The 16,955-nt window shown below is 44.4% G+C and overlaps 1 protein-coding gene across 1 annotated transcript in view; it reads left to right on the top strand.

Annotated features, from left to right (window-relative positions):
• Mkln1 (muskelin 1) overlaps positions 1 to 16,955 on the top strand; it is a 315,449-nt gene that overhangs the window by 95,361 nt on the left and 203,133 nt on the right. Inside the window, exon 3 of the mRNA XM_036182846.1 lies at positions 9,207 to 9,307. The gene's annotated coding sequence lies outside the window, so the exon portion shown is untranslated. The remainder of the gene's footprint in view (positions 1 to 9,206; positions 9,308 to 16,955) is intronic.

The following is a 16,955-nucleotide window of genomic DNA, read 5'->3' as shown; positions in this document are numbered from 1 at the left end:
CTTTGTTTTCCAGCTCCTCTGAAGAGCTGTCTAAAAAAAAAAAAAAAAAAAAAAAAGGCTCTTGGAGTTGAGCTTGGTTACACATGCTTGTAACAAACAAACAAAAATCCAAACCTCCAGACACACAAGCCAACAGAAACTAGCTCTTGGGAGTGACCAAAGTGACAGGATGCAAGTCTTCGTTCCTGAGTGAGGGACTGCTTCCTATTCTGGTCCTTGCAACTGTTCCTTTCTCTGTACGGAAAAAGAAGACAATAAAACCGTTTACGGTTTGGGAGCAAATTAAACTGAGATCTTTCAAGCAAAGAATTGAGCCCTTTTCAGCGGCACGGCCTCACAGTGAGGAGCTGGCATCCAGGCGTGCGCGCCTGTTGCCTGAGGGGCCACTGCAAAAGACGGCTCCCCACAATAATGCGCTGCCCACAGGGAAGTGGCCTGGCCGAAGCGAGCAGGCCCAGGTCCTGTAGAGCTGCAAACACTGTGAGCAGTCTGCTGGCCTGGACATCCCAGCCTGTGTGAAGGGTGGAGGTCATCTGACCCAGATTTATGCTGTCACACAGTCCCTCTCCAAAGCCCTGGTGGCCTAGTACCAGAAATAGGTGGACAAGGTTTGGAAGAAGAAGATCAAAGACATCCTCATCCAGCATGACAGGACCTGGCTGGAGCTGACCTTGGTCAGTGTGAACCCAGTTTTCAGGCCCTGGTGCCTGTGTTCACTACCAGAAATCCTACCTATAAGCCTGCCATGAGGATCAGGGTGTACCTTTATAATAAGCATGCTGGGGTTTTAACGTGATAGGAGGAAGAGGAGGAGGAGGAGGAGGAGGAGGAGGAGGAGGAGGAGGAGGAGGAGGAGGACACAGTTCCCTCCCATCTTTACCTTCTCTTTATCCTCAGACCTCTTAAATATTGAAACATTTTCCTCTGAGATATGGATCTTGTCCATTAATTTAAAGGATACGTGGTGCATTTTCCCACTTGCCAGCATGATCTCCCTCTGTATAAGTGCTCTTGCAAGGTTTTGAGAGACTCTATTTATTTTTATTATTTATTGGTTTGTTTGCTTATTTTTGAGATAGGACCTCACTGTGTAGCCTCAGCTGGTTGGAGCCTGCCATGTAGTCCAGGTTGACCTTGAACTCACAGTGAACTCACACAGCCTGCCTCTGATTCCAGAGTGCTGGGATTAAAGGTGTGCGCCATCCTTCCCGACTCCTCTGGTGAGTAGTCTTGGCCCTGCTTATTCGTCACTAGAAGACACGTGGGTGAGAATGCGAGGCACCAGGCAGCACTCTCTACTACCTTCAGCTCCTGAAATGAGGTCAGCTCTTCTCTGCCAGTCTTAGAAGGGATGCCAATGAGGATACCCTTGTCTTTCTCCCTCCACCGAAGTCAGTCACTTTTTCCCATGAGAGGGGAACATGGGCTCCCCTTACTCTTTGAGGACAGGTTAATACTCATGTGGAGCAGTTACTAAGATTAAAGCTGCAGCAGCCAATGTCTGTGCTTCTGAAAGCTTCAATCTAATGACTTGTTGCCAGAAGGAAGAGAAACTATCTAAACCTGGATTGCAGGAGGCAAAGGCAGAGACTGTCTTGGGTAAAGCTCCAGAGAGTGGTGACCTGTGCTGAGCCTCCAGGAACCAGTGCATGGCTGTCAGTAGTCAGATCTCTCCAGGTAAAGGAGCCCAACTGCTCTTTCTTCTGCTCTTACATGACAGACAGCTTGAAGCCTTTGCCTGGGTCATCTTCAACCTGTGTGGCTAGCTTCTCCTCAGGCCAAGATCCCTAAGGGTCCCCAGCTTCCTTCACATCCGTTCTGATCACAGAACCGACCTTAGGGGCCACGGCTTTCATCCACAGAGCCAGCAGACAGCTGGAGTAGTGTGAGCTCCCAGTGGGAGAGTGGAAGAGTCAAGCAAGGTGTGTGTGTGTGTGTGTGTGTGTGTGTGTGTGTGTGTGTGTGTGACAGACAGACAAACAGACTCTGATTGAGAGCCTCTGGGTGAGCGTCCCTTTGGATGGGGCAGGAGATGTTCGTGTGTAGGCATTACCACAGGAGGCAGACGTGGAGCTACAGAGAAGGAAGCACAGCTAAGTGCCTCACAGGCGAACTGCAGACAAGGCGGGCCTGACACAGTCCCAGGCCCAAACGAAACCAGAGCAGGAAGTTGCATCATGAGAGGAAGGCTGCCAGTGTCACGTTGAAGGGACACAAATGTCACACAATAAAATGTGAGAGTCTTACTTTGCCCGGACACACACTGTTGCAATAGTTTCTTCTTTACAGCAATGTGAGGTTATTGAAGTCATATCTGGCAAAGCGAAGATGAAGAACACAGAAAAGCAAAGATGGGAGATTGCCATTAATTTAACAGTTACACACACTGTATTTTGTTAATTTGTATCAGCAACTCATTGCAACTTAGCCTTGTCCCTTCATGTAAATGTTTTATTCTCCAGAACTTAGAAATATTAAAAACAGGTTGGGAAATTATGTCACTGAAAAACATTTAAAAGGACAAATTATTAGCATACACTGAGGAATTCTAACAAATATATTTTAACGATAATTGTGTGACTGAAGACAGAGCAAGGAAGAGAGATCCCACGGGTGTTATTACATTTTTTCATTTTGGTTCAAGTAGAAATGTTAGTCTCTTTACTAAAAAGAAGTAAATAGTTCATTTTCCCTTTGATTAGATCAGTGGCTCTCAACCTTCCCGAAGCTTCAACCCTTTAATACAGTTCCTCATGTTAATGATGACCCCCAACCATGAAATTATTTTTGTTGCTACTTCATAACTGTAATTTTGCTACCTTTCGTAATCATAATGTAATTATCTGATATGTAGGATATCTAATATTCGACCCCTGTGAAATTGTCATTTAACCCCCCCCAAGGGGTTGGGACTCACAGTTTGAGATGGATTAGATTCTTGTAATTACACACACGAAAAGATTATAGGATTGTCTTTTAGGTGAGACAGTTTTATAAAAGGTTGATGTAGTGTTTGAATGTACTTGGCATCTAGACCTCAGAGAAGTCTTTTGAAAGATGTTGCTTTATAAATGTAGTCAAACCTATTGGCATTCTGTCACCTTCCTAGACTTGGAATGCCTTCAGATGATTAGCCCATTTACCAGTGTCGCAAAGAGTTAAACGTATGTTGAGATTTTGACAGTGGATGAGGCAAGTTGTGTGTACTTTGGCTACAGTGCAAACAGTGTTTCTCAGTTGGATCCATTTTCAGCAAGAGTAACTGGGGAAGAACTTGGGTGGACAGTGGAGAGGAATCAGCCAGGCATGGAAGAGCAGTCGGTGAGGAAGAAGGGGAACACTAAGGGACTCTTGCTTTCTCTGCATGTGCTGGGTATTCCATTGATAATTACTGAAGGAAGAAATGAATGGATTGGGTAAAGGAGAAAGTATGAATGAATCCCCAACTCAGAGCTTAGGTCTGGCTTCACAAGAGGGTTATGTCATTTTCACTATGACACTGCATTGGCAGTCTATAAAGATGTACAGTTTTCAGAAGTGTTAACTGTGAAATGTATTTATTTTTATTTTATATATGTATAAGCACTTTGCCAGTGTGTGTGTGTGTGTGTGTGTGTGTGTGTGTGTGTGTGTGTGTGTGCGCGTGCGTGCCTGGTGCCCTCAGAAACCAGAAGAGGGTGTTGGATCTCTGGAATTGGAGTTACAGACTATTGTAAGCCAATAGGTAGGTTCTGGGAACAGAACCTGTGTCCTCTAAGGAGCAGGAAACAACAACAACAACAACAACAACAACCAGGCTAGAGAAATGGCATTGCTTTATTATGAGACTCACGCACTGCCTACTGTGCTAAGGAGGCAGGTGGCATTGCTTTATTAATAGTTACTAGCAAGCTCTGCTCTTGCAAGGGGACGCTCCCCAGCACTCACATGATACCTCTCAACTGCCTGCAACTCCAGCGCCAGGAGACGTAGCACCTCTGGCCTCCTTGGGCACTTATACTCAAGAGCACAGTGCTCTTGCCTGCATGTATATGTAACTTAAAGTAAAATAATAATAATAAAAAAAAGTTGCTAAAGATTTGGTTTGGATTTTGTTTGTTTCTTAGATTTGTTTTTCAAGCTTTTTTTTTTTTCATAAGTGTCAATTTGGTCTTACTTTAGGAACACAAAATTATGCATTAGGAAGAAATTGGTTTGCTCAAAATTATTAATTATTCAGAATTATAATTTATTCAAATGAATAAATCTAATATCTTTTTCATTTTAAAATCACAACTGATGAGTAGCTGCTGATCAAATTTGACTTTTGTGTGTGGAAAAGAAACCAGCAAAGACTTAGAGAAGGTACTGGAAACATGGCACAAACAGCGTAACTAGAATGTTGTCTTTTTTCCTAGATCTGTGACCCTCCATACACCATTTCCTTTCAGAACACATGTACAAAGAAGCAACCCTTTCCAGAAAATAATCCCAGGGAGAAAGGTACATAGGAAAAGGAGGAAGAAAACCCCAAACATTTATTGACTTTTTTTTCCCCTTAAGTACTTACATTTTGGGGAATGCATAAATGTCACATTTGCCCATTTCTCTCCTTTCTGGACTTACGTATCTCCAGAGGCCTTCCATCTGGATGTCTAGCTGGCCCTCTGTGTCCATGGATCCTGCATCCTCGGAGCCAACCAACAGTGTTGAAGATACTGGGGTGGGGTGGGGTGCATATATCCTGAACATGCATAGATTTTTTTTTTCTTATTGTTCCTGGACGGGACAGTCTAGCATCACAGCAGTTTCAAACATTTATATGGTGTGAGGTATTACAAAGTATCAAAAGAGGGTTTAAACTATGAGGAAAGACATGCTTAGGAGGTGTGCACACAGCTTGCCATTCTGTAGAAGGGACTTGAGCACCATTATGTTTTGGTCTCCCAAGGAGATCCCGTAACTAACCCGCTGTGGATACTGGGGGCCATTGCTATAGATCTGAAGCCTTGCTCTGAGAAGCTACAGGAGCTCTCTGACCTAGCTCATGGTCCAGGAAGCTCATCTTTTTCTGGAAGAGATTCTCAGGTCCATTTTACATTGTAAATCTATAACTCTTTCCTTCAATGACTAGCTGGCCATTCTTAAATTGTGCTCTTCTTGGCTGAAGAATGTAGCATCCCTGTCCCTGGAGTTAAAAAGGAACTTTGCTCTTTGCCCAAAATACCTCTCTTTCCCAGAGCAATTTTCCCTCCTCTGAGAAATGCTGTCGTGTGTCAGGATGCACTGCCCTTGAACCAGACAGCTTTCTCTACTTCTTTATCTGTCTAAATAAAGCTAACCTACATTTGCTGTCTAATTCATTCGGAGGCTTGCTGCTGCTATTTCAAGTACCCCTCAAGGCCCCTGAGAAAAACAAGATGTTTTATCTCCTGTAAGGAACTTAAGTTTGGCTGGTCATTTTTAAGGAATTCAAGAATCTTAAGAATCCATTCAGTCTTCTCTGATTCGGACATGAAGAACAAAGGAACTCTTTGGGTTTTTGGTTCCGAGCAGCTATCATTAACTTATACAGGTCTGGGATGAGTGGACAGAAAAAAGAGGGAGTTGAAAAGTGTGTGTGTGTGTGTGTGTGTGTGTGTGTGTGTGTGTGTGTGTGTGTGTGTTTGTCCTTGTCTCCAAGTTTCATGAAATCTAGCTTTTCTGAAGATTAATCGGTCATTTTTCATTGTGGCCTCTGATGACTGATTGGGTCACTGTGAGTTTATTTACCCCCTCTGGGAACAACTGGGAAACTTGAAAGACAGTTGCCATCTCAGTAAACTGAATTTGAGTATTTGGTCTGTGGCTACCTCTCCATTCAGACTGCATGGTACGTTTCCTTGGAGAACCCTGTATCCTTCATGTCCCAGAAAAGCAGACTGTGCGGAGATGGCTGCCGAACAGGACCCCACTGTGCATTCACAAAGGACTGGGTTCTGAGGCTCTGGATTTGCTGTTTGTTTCTTCACATCCAGATTTATGGGGTCTGTTGGCTTGCCTCGTGGGAGGGTGAGCCGGTACAACTTGATTGTCTTAGCCATTAGTGTCCCGCTGCTGCCTTCAGCACAAGCTTATTATCAGCATCCACTTATCCAGCCAGGATGCTGTGACGTCCATTGCAGAGAGTGAGTCAGAAGCCGCAAGCTAACAGGTCTATTCCTTCCCTCTGTCACCTAGGAAACCAACTCATCATCCACAGGAAATGCAGGCCCCGATGGGGAGTGTGCCCAGATCAGGTTAGAAAACTGGCAAGGAGGTTTTCAAAAGAGGTCAAATAATAATGTGCAGAATTTTGGTCTGAGGTGGGAAGTGAATCCAGCCTCAGAAGCGTAGATTGGGGGGGGGGGGGGAGACGAACTGTCCAGCAGAAACAGCAAGAGAAATTAATCAGCTAAAAGCAATCAAGATGTCTACATTATAAGAACTTGAACAAGGGCAAGAGATATACAGACATGATCTCATGCCCCAGCAAACAGCACTTTTGGCCCAGTAGCTGAGGGTCTTTGGAGGTGGGTATGCTTATACTGTATGTGAAACAAGGAGGGGGAATTGGCAATGCACCTGATTAGATATTCTGTAGTTTAAAATCCCACAATGTGGTCATTATTCCTTGAGTTTAAAAACTGCGGGCAATATATTCCCCAGTTCTACCTTTCCAGGAACCACACACTAATGTCTCCTGTGCTTTGTCACTGTTAGCTGGTGCTGTGTTTTTCTTGACTTTATACGAGTGACCCATTGTCTCTAGTATATCCTTCAGGTTGATCACACTATCCAGGCACCAGTGGGGATCAGTTTAACATGGCTGAGAAAACCGACCTGTACAGCTTCATGTTCTTTGATAAGCTTGTTTCTAGGCAGATTTACACTCTCATTGCTCTGTAGGTGAGAGATCCTATGTCAGGTTCATGCAATCTCCCGTAATTTCCTGTTCTACACACAAAGGATTTCTGAGTAGGAGGCAAACCTCAATAATCATATGGCCCAGCCACCTCATTTTTCCTACGAGAGAGGTGAAGTGACTTGTCTAGGATAGCATAGTGATGTGGGGTGTAGGCTGGTGGCAGGGGACTTCTTCCTGAGGTAGAGAGAAGAGATAGCAAGGTAGATGGAAGGCCCAGATGGATCTCCAGGCGACATAGCTGTCTCTGAGACTGTTAAAATTAGTGAGCTACTTTGACTAATGTATAAAGTTCTAATGAGGAGGGACAGGTGGTCTGCCATGGGCTGGGTGGTGCATGCCAAGAGTATGATGCTATATCCTGAGTACTAGCTGAACAGGGAACAGTGACAGCCCCCAGTGTGTCTAGTGGAGGGCAAATCAGTGTTAAGAGTTTCAGTCGCTGCAGTCTTGGAAGAGTTGACGGACGTGAGACTGTTTAGCCTGGAGCCTGGGGGATTTGTTATGGGAGAGGTGGGAGGAGGCATCGTCAAGCAGTTGAAGGGCGGTCTTGAAGACAGCTTGGATTTAGTCTGTGCACCGAGAAAGATGGTAAGAAAGTGGTATGAGTTAGAAGGTGGTAGCCAGGCAGTGGTGGCGCATGCCTTTAATTCCAGCACTCAGGAGGCAGAGCCGGGCAGATCTCTGTGAGTTCGAGGCCAGCCTGGTCTACAGAGCGAGTTCTAGGGCAGCTCTGATTGTTACACAGAGAAAACAAACAAACAAGAAGTTTGAGGGTGGTAGAGTTTAGGAGTTTGTTCCGTATTAATAATTCTCTCATATTTCAAGCTGACGAAGTATGCTTGATCAAAGGAAAAAGCTATGGGGTAAGGATTTGGAGGATTGGCTGTATACCCTCTGTATGTCAGTTGTTCTGAGCACTAAGGGTATGAATATGAGTGATAGCCACTTCTCGCAAGGGATTCGTAGTCCAATGGAAGTTTGCTGGGGATCCTGGGAATCTAGAATTCTCGGAAGAAACTCACACAGACAGAAGGTGCTTTGCGTTTGCTGTGAGCATGAACACAATACTCACTCCAGCAGTATACCTCAATAACAAAAACAAACGACCTCATGGTTCAAATCCATGGGAAGGTTCTTTTGCTATGTAACATGCAAGATGTGCAGCACTGTTTCTAGGAATAGTTCAGAGACCCAGGGCCTCTGTCTTGTGATTTTGCCATCCTAATGCACAGCTTGCAGTCACTCTAGGCATTACCTCCTGCTGGCAAGTAGGGAGAACATGGAGTATTGGGGCTCTGGGTTTGGCCTAGACCTAGAAGTGATGCTCCTGTACTCTGCTCATAGTTATCTGCTGGAATTCGGTCCTGTGTCCACACCTAGCCAAAAGGAAAATTACAATACAGCCTTGGGTGTGTGTGTAGCTTAGTAGTCAAGAGTGTGCTCTACATGTTCAAGGCTCTGTGATCTGTCCCCAGTAGCAACAGCAGCAGCAGCAACAATACACACACAGGGCAGGGGTGGGCACACAATATATTCCCCAGCAAAAAGGGAAGCGGGTTTTGATGCCTGAGTGGCAGATCCTTTATGGTAGCCAGTTCTGAGATTCTCTGACTATGGTGACAGAGCCAAGGTAAGACTGGGGGAGGGGGCTGGGTTCTTCATTTTATCTGTTTGTTTATTTTTCTTTATATTATATTCAGTTAATTCCTTGGTTGACTAATTCAAGTCATAAGAGTTTATGGTAGATACTAAATTTTGATATATGTATACATTGTAGAAAGGCTAAATCAGGCTAGTTAACATATATTCCCTCACATAATTGTATTTTTTTCAGCGGTGAGACAACATTTTAAAAATGTTCAGATTTAGGAGCAATGTCTCATGCTTACAGTGTGTCTTCCCATGGGAGGTCTTCTACTCAAGATGTATTCAGGGATGTGCATTTTACTTTGCTTTGTGGTGGTGTGGATTGAATAGAGGGTCTGGCACATGCTACCAACGTGCTCTATCATGGAGTGTCAGCCTCAGCCTTCAAGATATATTATTAGGTTGAAAAAAGTGAGGTAGAAATGAAGCCGACTTCACGTGTGAACAGGGAAGTGCTGTCTGTTTGGATTTGTTTGCATATACAAAACACAGGAAAGATATGCAAGAAACCATGGCGACCGGGCTGAGGGAGGGTGGCGGCATCGCTGGGAATGAAGGCTCGTGTATTCATTTAAATATTTTCTTCTTTCTATTTATAAAAAGGCATAATTAAAAATATCTCATCCTGTTGCAGAAGAGTGTTCCACGGACTGACCTCTTTTTGTTTTCAAATGAAGAGGAGCCAAGAATAGGACCGCTTGGGAAGATGAGCTGCACATAACGCATAAGGCTGAGGTAAAAATCATGTTGGCTGTAGAGGCTTTCTTGTTACAACACGTCTGTCCTTGGCTAATTAGAGCTTTCGACAAAAAGCAAAAGACCATTCGAGCACTGACCTGGCTGTATGTGGGATCGTCTACAAGTTTTCGAGTGCTTTTATATTGAACCTCTTTGTTGAATTTCATGACATTCCTGTCCTAGCTTTCCTCCACTGTAACAAAATACCTCAGATAATTGACTTACGAAGAGAGAAGGTTGATTTTGGCTCATCATTGTAGAGGTTCTAGCTGGCCCCCTGTCTTTGGGCCTTTGGGTGAGACAGACTCTGTGGTAGGAGTGAGTAACAGAGCAAAACTGTCTACCTCATGTCCTGGAAGCAAATAGAAAGAGGGGTGAGACTCCCATAATCCCTTCTGAGGTCATGCCCTTAGTGATCCAAGGATCTCCCCCGAAACCCTGTCTGACAAGGATTTTACCAACTAGAACTAGCACTATGTTAGGACCAACCTTACCATTTAGACATTTGGGAGTCAGTCAGTGTGGGAACTATAGGGCTGGAGAGATGGCTCAGAGGTTAACAACACTGACTGCTCTTCCAGAGGTCCTGAGTTCAATTCCCAGCAACCACATGGTGCTGCTTCACAACCATCTGTAATGAGATCTGACACCCTCTTCTGTATACATAATAAATAAATAAAGAAATCTTTTTAAAAGATGTGGGAACTATAGCAATCCCTAGTAACTATTAAAACTGAAATGAATTTCTTGTTTGGTAAGGCATTTTTAAGACCAGGATATGAGCTTTTCTACAAATTCATGCTTGGTGTATCAGCCAATCCTTTTTATTTCAGGGTAGTCTCATCATTGGAAGAATGGGATAAAAATGCTTGGTGTATCGTAGTATTTCCCCAAATATTTTCTCAGTAAATCTTCCCATCAGCCATGCACATTAATTAGGATTAGTGTTATCTCTGCTTTAGTGACAAAACATAATGGTGACCACTATAAATAAGGAAACAACATCCATGGAAACTGGGAAAGTAGGACTTTTGATATAGAATGCACTGTTATCCATCCCTAGTTGAAAGACAGATACTTCAACAGAAAAATGGCCAAGAGTATATAAGTGGGGGCGGGAACATTCAAAGAGAGCACAGTGACAATCCAATAAACTTTTAGAAGCATTTTTTTTCTCCTCAAAACGGAGATAAAGAAAAAAACATCCTTAGTTAATTGACATAAGTTCATGGGCCATTTGAATGGAGCATTGATGTTTCTGGGAGAGATATTAGTCAGCATAATCTCAAGGTTAATAAGAAACATTAAAATGTTAAACATAATCTGTACTTCTGCTAATCTGATAAAAAATATATATATAGTGATTTATCACAATTGACATTATTTTTCTGAGTCCAGCAAAAGATGGGTCAGATGATATAGTAAGGAAATAGAATGCCAAACTATTGCTTAAAAAAAGGAAGCCAGGTGGTAGTGGTGTAATGGTGCATGTCTTTAATTCCAGCACTTGGGAAGCAGGCAGATCCCTGAGTTCAAGGCCAGCCTGGTCTACAGAGTGAGTCCAGAACAGCCAGGGATCCACAGAGAAACCCTGTCTTGAAAAACAATACAAAAAAATGAGGAGCTGGGGAGATGGCTTAGTTTATACAGCACTTCCTATCTAGACTTGAGGATCCTCTCCTGTTTAACTCCCATGTGGAAAGGCAGTTATGGAGGTATGTATTTGTAAACCCTGTGATGGGGAGGCAGAGACTGGAGGTCCCTGGGGCTTGCTGGCTAGCCGTCTTAGCCTAATTGGCAAGCCCTAGGTCCCAGTGAGAGACCTTGTCTCAAAAATCAGGGTGGACAACTCCTGACATGCCCACAAAACCATGTCAAAGAACTGTGCAAAGAGAAAGAAAGGCATGACTTAGTAAAATATCCAGGGATGTGTATGTGCCTTACAAATCAGCAAGCTCTGAGAGATTGTTAGTAAGTCAGCTTCCAGGAGTGATTTAAGTTCGGGAATTCATGTTGGTTCCTTTAGAGCTTTACGTCTGGGCTACAGGAGAACTTCAAGGCTGTGGATCTAAGTGGCCTTGACCCTACAGAGCCACCCTGGTGTTCAGCAAATGTTTTAGAAGAATCTTTAAACACATCCTATAGCTAGAGTTTTTCTGGTCCTGCCTGGCCCATGGTCGGAACAAATCTCTCTCACCCGCCAGTCCCGCAGCCGCTCAGACCTAACCAAGTAAACACACAGAGACTTATATTGCTTACAAACTGTATGGCTGTGGCAGGCTTCTTGTTATCTAGTTCTTATATCTTAAATTAACCCATTTCTATTAATCTATACCTTGCCACATGGCTTGTGACTTACCGGTATCTTACATGTTGCTTCTCATGGTGGCGGCTGGCGGTATCTTCTCTGCCTCAGCCTTCCACTTCCCAGAATTCTCCACTCTCCTTGTCCCACCTATACTTCCTGCCTGGCTACTGGCCAATCAGTATTTTATTTATTAACCAATCAGAGCAACACATTTAACATACAGAACATCCCACAGCAACATCTGGCTTCCAAATGCTTGCATGGAATTTCAGTCCTCACCTGAATTCATATTTAGATTTTATTCAGTGTGGTTACTCATTTCTTAGTGAGACATTCAAATGTGTTTCCATTTCTTAGGTGGCTTTTCCTCATTTTTGCAGACTACGGGTCATCACATAAGCCCACCAGCATTTTCCACATGTCTTCAGTCTCTCTGTCTTTTAGGATGAACCCAATACTCCATGGTAGAGCCCTGGGTTCGATCATCAGTGGAGATAAGTGAACCGTTTCCTCCTTACCCACATGCAGCTTTGACGGCTTTTCTCACTAGTTCAGTCTTGTATTTTCACCAGAATAAGACTCTTCTTATCAGCACGTCCAATACTCTCCAGCACTTCCCCAATTATCAGACAGATGGGGTTAGAATGTTACAAAACTCCCAGCACTAAATACAGGCAACACGTTGGTGACGAAAAAGTAGTTAGCCAGGGCTGAAATTAACAACAGCCGAACCTCCGATGTCTGCTGGAGGCCGGGGAAGCTGAAATTCTACAGCTTTTTTTTTTTTTTTCATTTTTGTGAAAGGTGACAGGTTGCCAAGCTGCCAAAAATTTCTCCTGCCTTTGCTCATAATGCTCTGCTGAAGTACATTTGAGACATCAACCATCAAATTACATATAAATATGTAATCAACTAAAGTTATTTTTAGTCAGCTCAGTGAGTTTACATTGACTGAACGGGCTGAGGCTGTGGGCTTGAACCTATGTGGCTTATTTAACACATGAAGAAAATTCAGCACCTAGGTAGTCTGTCCCTACAATCGAGCACGTCACGAACGTGTGATCTTCAGGAGCCCTAGCTATCTACCGTGTAGAAGGCAGCCATATCATTTTAGGTACAACCTTCCTAGGGCAATGCAAGTATTAACCTTCATAACAACGACCTTGGGCTCTTCCATCTCAGTACATCAATTAGCCATTCACGGAAGAGAAGATGCCTTAGTCATATGTTTAGAACATTTTTTTTTAATGTATTTATAAGCACAGGTTGGATCACAATGTTCTCAAATGTAAAATACTTTAAAAAAAAACAAAAAAAACATCAAAAGAGGCCTTTTCCTCCCCCCAATGGAGACTATTAGAAAACTAGAGGGTGGTATCTGATTCAGCTCACTGCCTGGGAACCTGATGACAATTAATTCCTATCGAGTTTATGCCCTGAGATTTGCCCCAGCTCAGGTCAGCATAGCTGGAGGATGCTCCACAGCTTTCCAAGCACCAAATGCTATCGATTCACAACCTAGCTTCCGGGGAAGAAAAGCAGCTCCCTATGTCCCTCTGTTTGAGGATCTGCTCCCTCATCTAGAACCCCAAGCAGTTCCGTAAAACAAACAAAACAACAATAGCAACAACAAAAACCCACCATGTCCCTGGCCTCCTCGCTCTGGTTTGCAGGGCTCCCTTGAGGTCTGCCTCCACTGCTTCCCTCTCCCAGGCGTCTGAGTCAGCCTGTGAGTCACCTCACTCATTAGCCCAACTCAGAACGCCTCTCCATCCCCAGATCTCTTTTGTTTCCTTGCATCTAACAGCTTTCCTGGCAGCCCCCAAACTCCAGAGACAGCCTTGAAGCTGGAGGGTGGGTCTCTACCGAGACGGTCTGCTTCGTGAAGAGAGACCCGCAGTCGCAGAGTAGAATTAAGATGGAGAGGTGGTGTGCACACCGTGGCTTCAGAGGGACATCAGTGACCAGATTGAGCATCTGAGCCTCTGTCCGTTTTATAGGATGGCACAAAGGTCACTGAACCTTGGTGCCACCCTCAACCTTGCCTTCTTTTTTTTTTTTTTTTTTTTTTTTTTTTTTGAGATGGCGTCATTATGTAGCCCTGGCTGCTCTGGAACTTGCTATATAGACCAGGCTGGTCTCAAACTCACAGAGATTTGCCTGTCTCTGCCTCCCAAGTGCTGGGTCAGAGGGAGAGCCAGCCACACCCAGCTGCCCTTCCTTTCTCTCTAGTCTTTGCTTCTTCTCTTCCTACCCTTCCTTCCGGACACAAGCCCTCGGATGGTACCAGAGACAGACAGGAAGGGGACAATCAGTGTCCTTAGGCCATGAGTACCCTTTTATCCAGTTCTTTCAGGTCTGTCTGTCCATCCCAATTCTCTCGGTTTTACATCCCCCAATGCTTTCCCTCTTGTGGGAGGCAGACAGGCAAGGCTGGATGAGAGATGGAGTCATCCCTGGTGATGCCGCCTGGGTCTATCAAGACGCCCAGTGGAAGGATGTTAATAAGAACTCTAAATTCACTTGTAGGAACAGCAGCACTGTGGCACCGTTATTAATTCATTAATCATAAAGCCCTTTGTAAAGTGGGGACATTCGACTTCGCTGAGTGTGACACTTTTCATTAGATTCAACGATTTAGTTTTGAAAGGCTCCTCAGAGAGAGACCACCTGCACTTCCCATCCTATGGTGATTACCAAGCACCTGTGAGGAACGAGCCCGTGTGGCTGCCCTGTGACTCCGCCACTGTGAGGTCTGTGTGTCAGTCATCTCAGAGGCTGGCTATGATGCAGATTCCAGTTCAAGAGGCCAGGTGCAAGGCTGTCTTCTGCACATCTGTAAGTTCCTCGGAGATCCCACTAGCCCAGGGATCACATAGGGCATGACAAGACTCCAGGGGCTCTAAAGAAAAGGGGCAAGACTTACTGTCCCCCAGGAATCAACCTGCAGCTTAGGGACACTGCCCTCCACTTTCCTCATCCTCAGCTGATGACATTTGTCTGCCCGGACGTTCTTCCAGATCTCTTTCCTAGCATCATTCCCAGTGGAGGGTGTTAACAATGCAAGATTTAGGGTTGGTATTAGTACAAGAAATAGGCCTCATAGATTTTCAGCCTTGACTGTGAGGTCTCATCTAGCTCAAATTACCAGGAAGCTTAGAATTCACATTTAGGCAGAACCTCAAGTGAATAAACTGCTTGTTTGATTGTAACAGGCATCCACACTTACTAGTTAATAGGTCAATCTTTTGCTAATTTTTCTACTGGGTCTTTTGCCTTTTAATTATTGACTTAGGATAACTCTTTATTATAATAATAAAGAGAATAAAGTCTCATATATATATGTGTGTGTGTGTGTGTGTGTGTGTGTGTGTGTGTGTGTGTGTGTGTCTTTATTAAATTTGGAGTTTGGAAACTTAGCCTGTAGGCAAACATTAATTTTCTTGCTAATTTAGTCAGGCATCACGACACACACTCATAGCTGCAATATTCATGAAGCTGAGGCAGGAGAATGATGTGTAATTTGAGGCTAGCTTTGACTATACAGTGAATTCTTGGCCTACCTGGACTACAGAGTGAGCCCCTGTCCCAGGAACAATGTCTTCTTCTTGCTAACCTGAGCAAGCCTCTATTGCAATACAGCTCCGTCTCTGTGAATGGAGTATTAAGGATGACTGCACGTCGTGGGGAACTGCTAAGCAGGAAGAGAAAGTGCAAGTGCTGAACAAACACACGCCATGCTTAGTTTGTTGTCGGAGCTTATATTAATCCAATAGCTTTATCGAGCCTCGTGCCAGGCTCAGGTGACGGATGTTGACAAATTCCAGTTTTGTTTTGTTCTGCGCTTAGTTTGTTTTTGGTTAAGCAAATGTTTGTCAGGCAATTGTAAGGGCTCTCTGTAGTGTCCTCGGTCCTGGTTGTTCTGAGAATCACAGGGGAAAGTTTGAGGCTGTGAATGAAGAGCTTTCTCTGTGTAGACGAGCCCATGATGGGCGCCAGCCTTGGGCCTCCTCCACCGTCTCTCTCTCTCAGCCTTCAGCAGATGTACTCATCTCCCATTCTCCCACTCCTAACCATCTAAACATGAAACCCCGGTAGCACCGAGGCAAGATGGCTGGGTGTCTCCTTATCCTCTTCATGTGCTCCCATCTCTCTTGGGAAGCTAGGCTTGTTAAAGTTCACACATACAAAACCTCCTTTTTCAGTGTTGGAGATTGAACCTGGGACCTCATGCCTGTTAGGTAAACTCTCTACCACTGACCACATCCGTCCCTCTTTTTTACTTTTTGTTTTCTTTTCTGTGTACGTCTACGTATGTGCACATGTATATGTAGGTGTGGGTGCATGTGTGAGCATGAGAAGGGCAGAGGTCATGACAGGTATCTTCTATCACTCCCCACCTAATTCTTTCTCTGAATCTGGAGCTCACCAATTTGGCTAGCCTGGCTGACCAGCAAAACCCAGGGATCCCCCTGTCTCAGCACCCCCAGTATTGGGGTTATAGGCACGCATCACTGAACCTGGCTTTTTATGTGAGTGTTAGGGATCCAAACTCAGAGTCTTACATTAACAAGGCAGCACTATCCATGGCGCCGTCTTAACTCATTTACTCTTTACCTTGAAGCAATCTCATTAAGTTGCCAGAGTTGGATTTCAGCCCACTTTATAGCTGAGGCTGACTTTGAACTTGGCATCATCATGCTTCAGCCTCCTGAGTAGCTGAGACTGTAGGCTTGTCGTCAGGCATGGCTCGGTTTTATGGTACAAGCTCTACGCCTGCTTGTGTTACCATTTAGACTGACCGGTTCTCACTTCAACCTCACTAAAAATTTTGTACCACTCTCCCATCTATGGTTTTTAATGCACTTATGTTACCTCTACCACTGTCAGGGAATATTGGAAGATAATTTTTTTTTGCCTCTGATGGATTTGGGGGTTTTGATAGAGTCAAAGGAAGGAAAATCTAACGGCAAAATTGATCAACTCTCCAGGTAGAGAATGTCCCCACCCCTTACTGCTACCCTGTTATCCTTTCTACACACAAATCTGCCTTACAGCTCCCGCCTCCGAGTGAACGTAAAATGAACAAGTCGATATCATTGAATCCCATGCATTTGCCAAACACCGTGCTAAGTGCCTTCACATACATTTTCTCGGTTAATGGCTCCTTTGCTTACTTACCGAAGTGGACAAAGTGGACCTGGCCTTTGCTTGCTCCTCCCCCTCTGTCTGAGCTAGCCTTCCGCTCACACTGAAACAAAATCCATTCTTTCTGCATCTCATCCAGGTCTACGGCCAAAAGTTGGCCTCTCATTTCTAGAAGATGAAAGCTGCTGC

This window comes from Onychomys torridus, chromosome 3 (assembly GCF_903995425.1).
Source record: "Onychomys torridus chromosome 3, mOncTor1.1, whole genome shotgun sequence".
Lineage (NCBI taxonomy): Eukaryota > Metazoa > Chordata > Mammalia > Rodentia > Cricetidae > Onychomys > Onychomys torridus.
The sequence above is the reverse complement of the archived record's forward strand: the minus strand, read 5'-3'. Positions and strand labels throughout refer to the sequence as shown.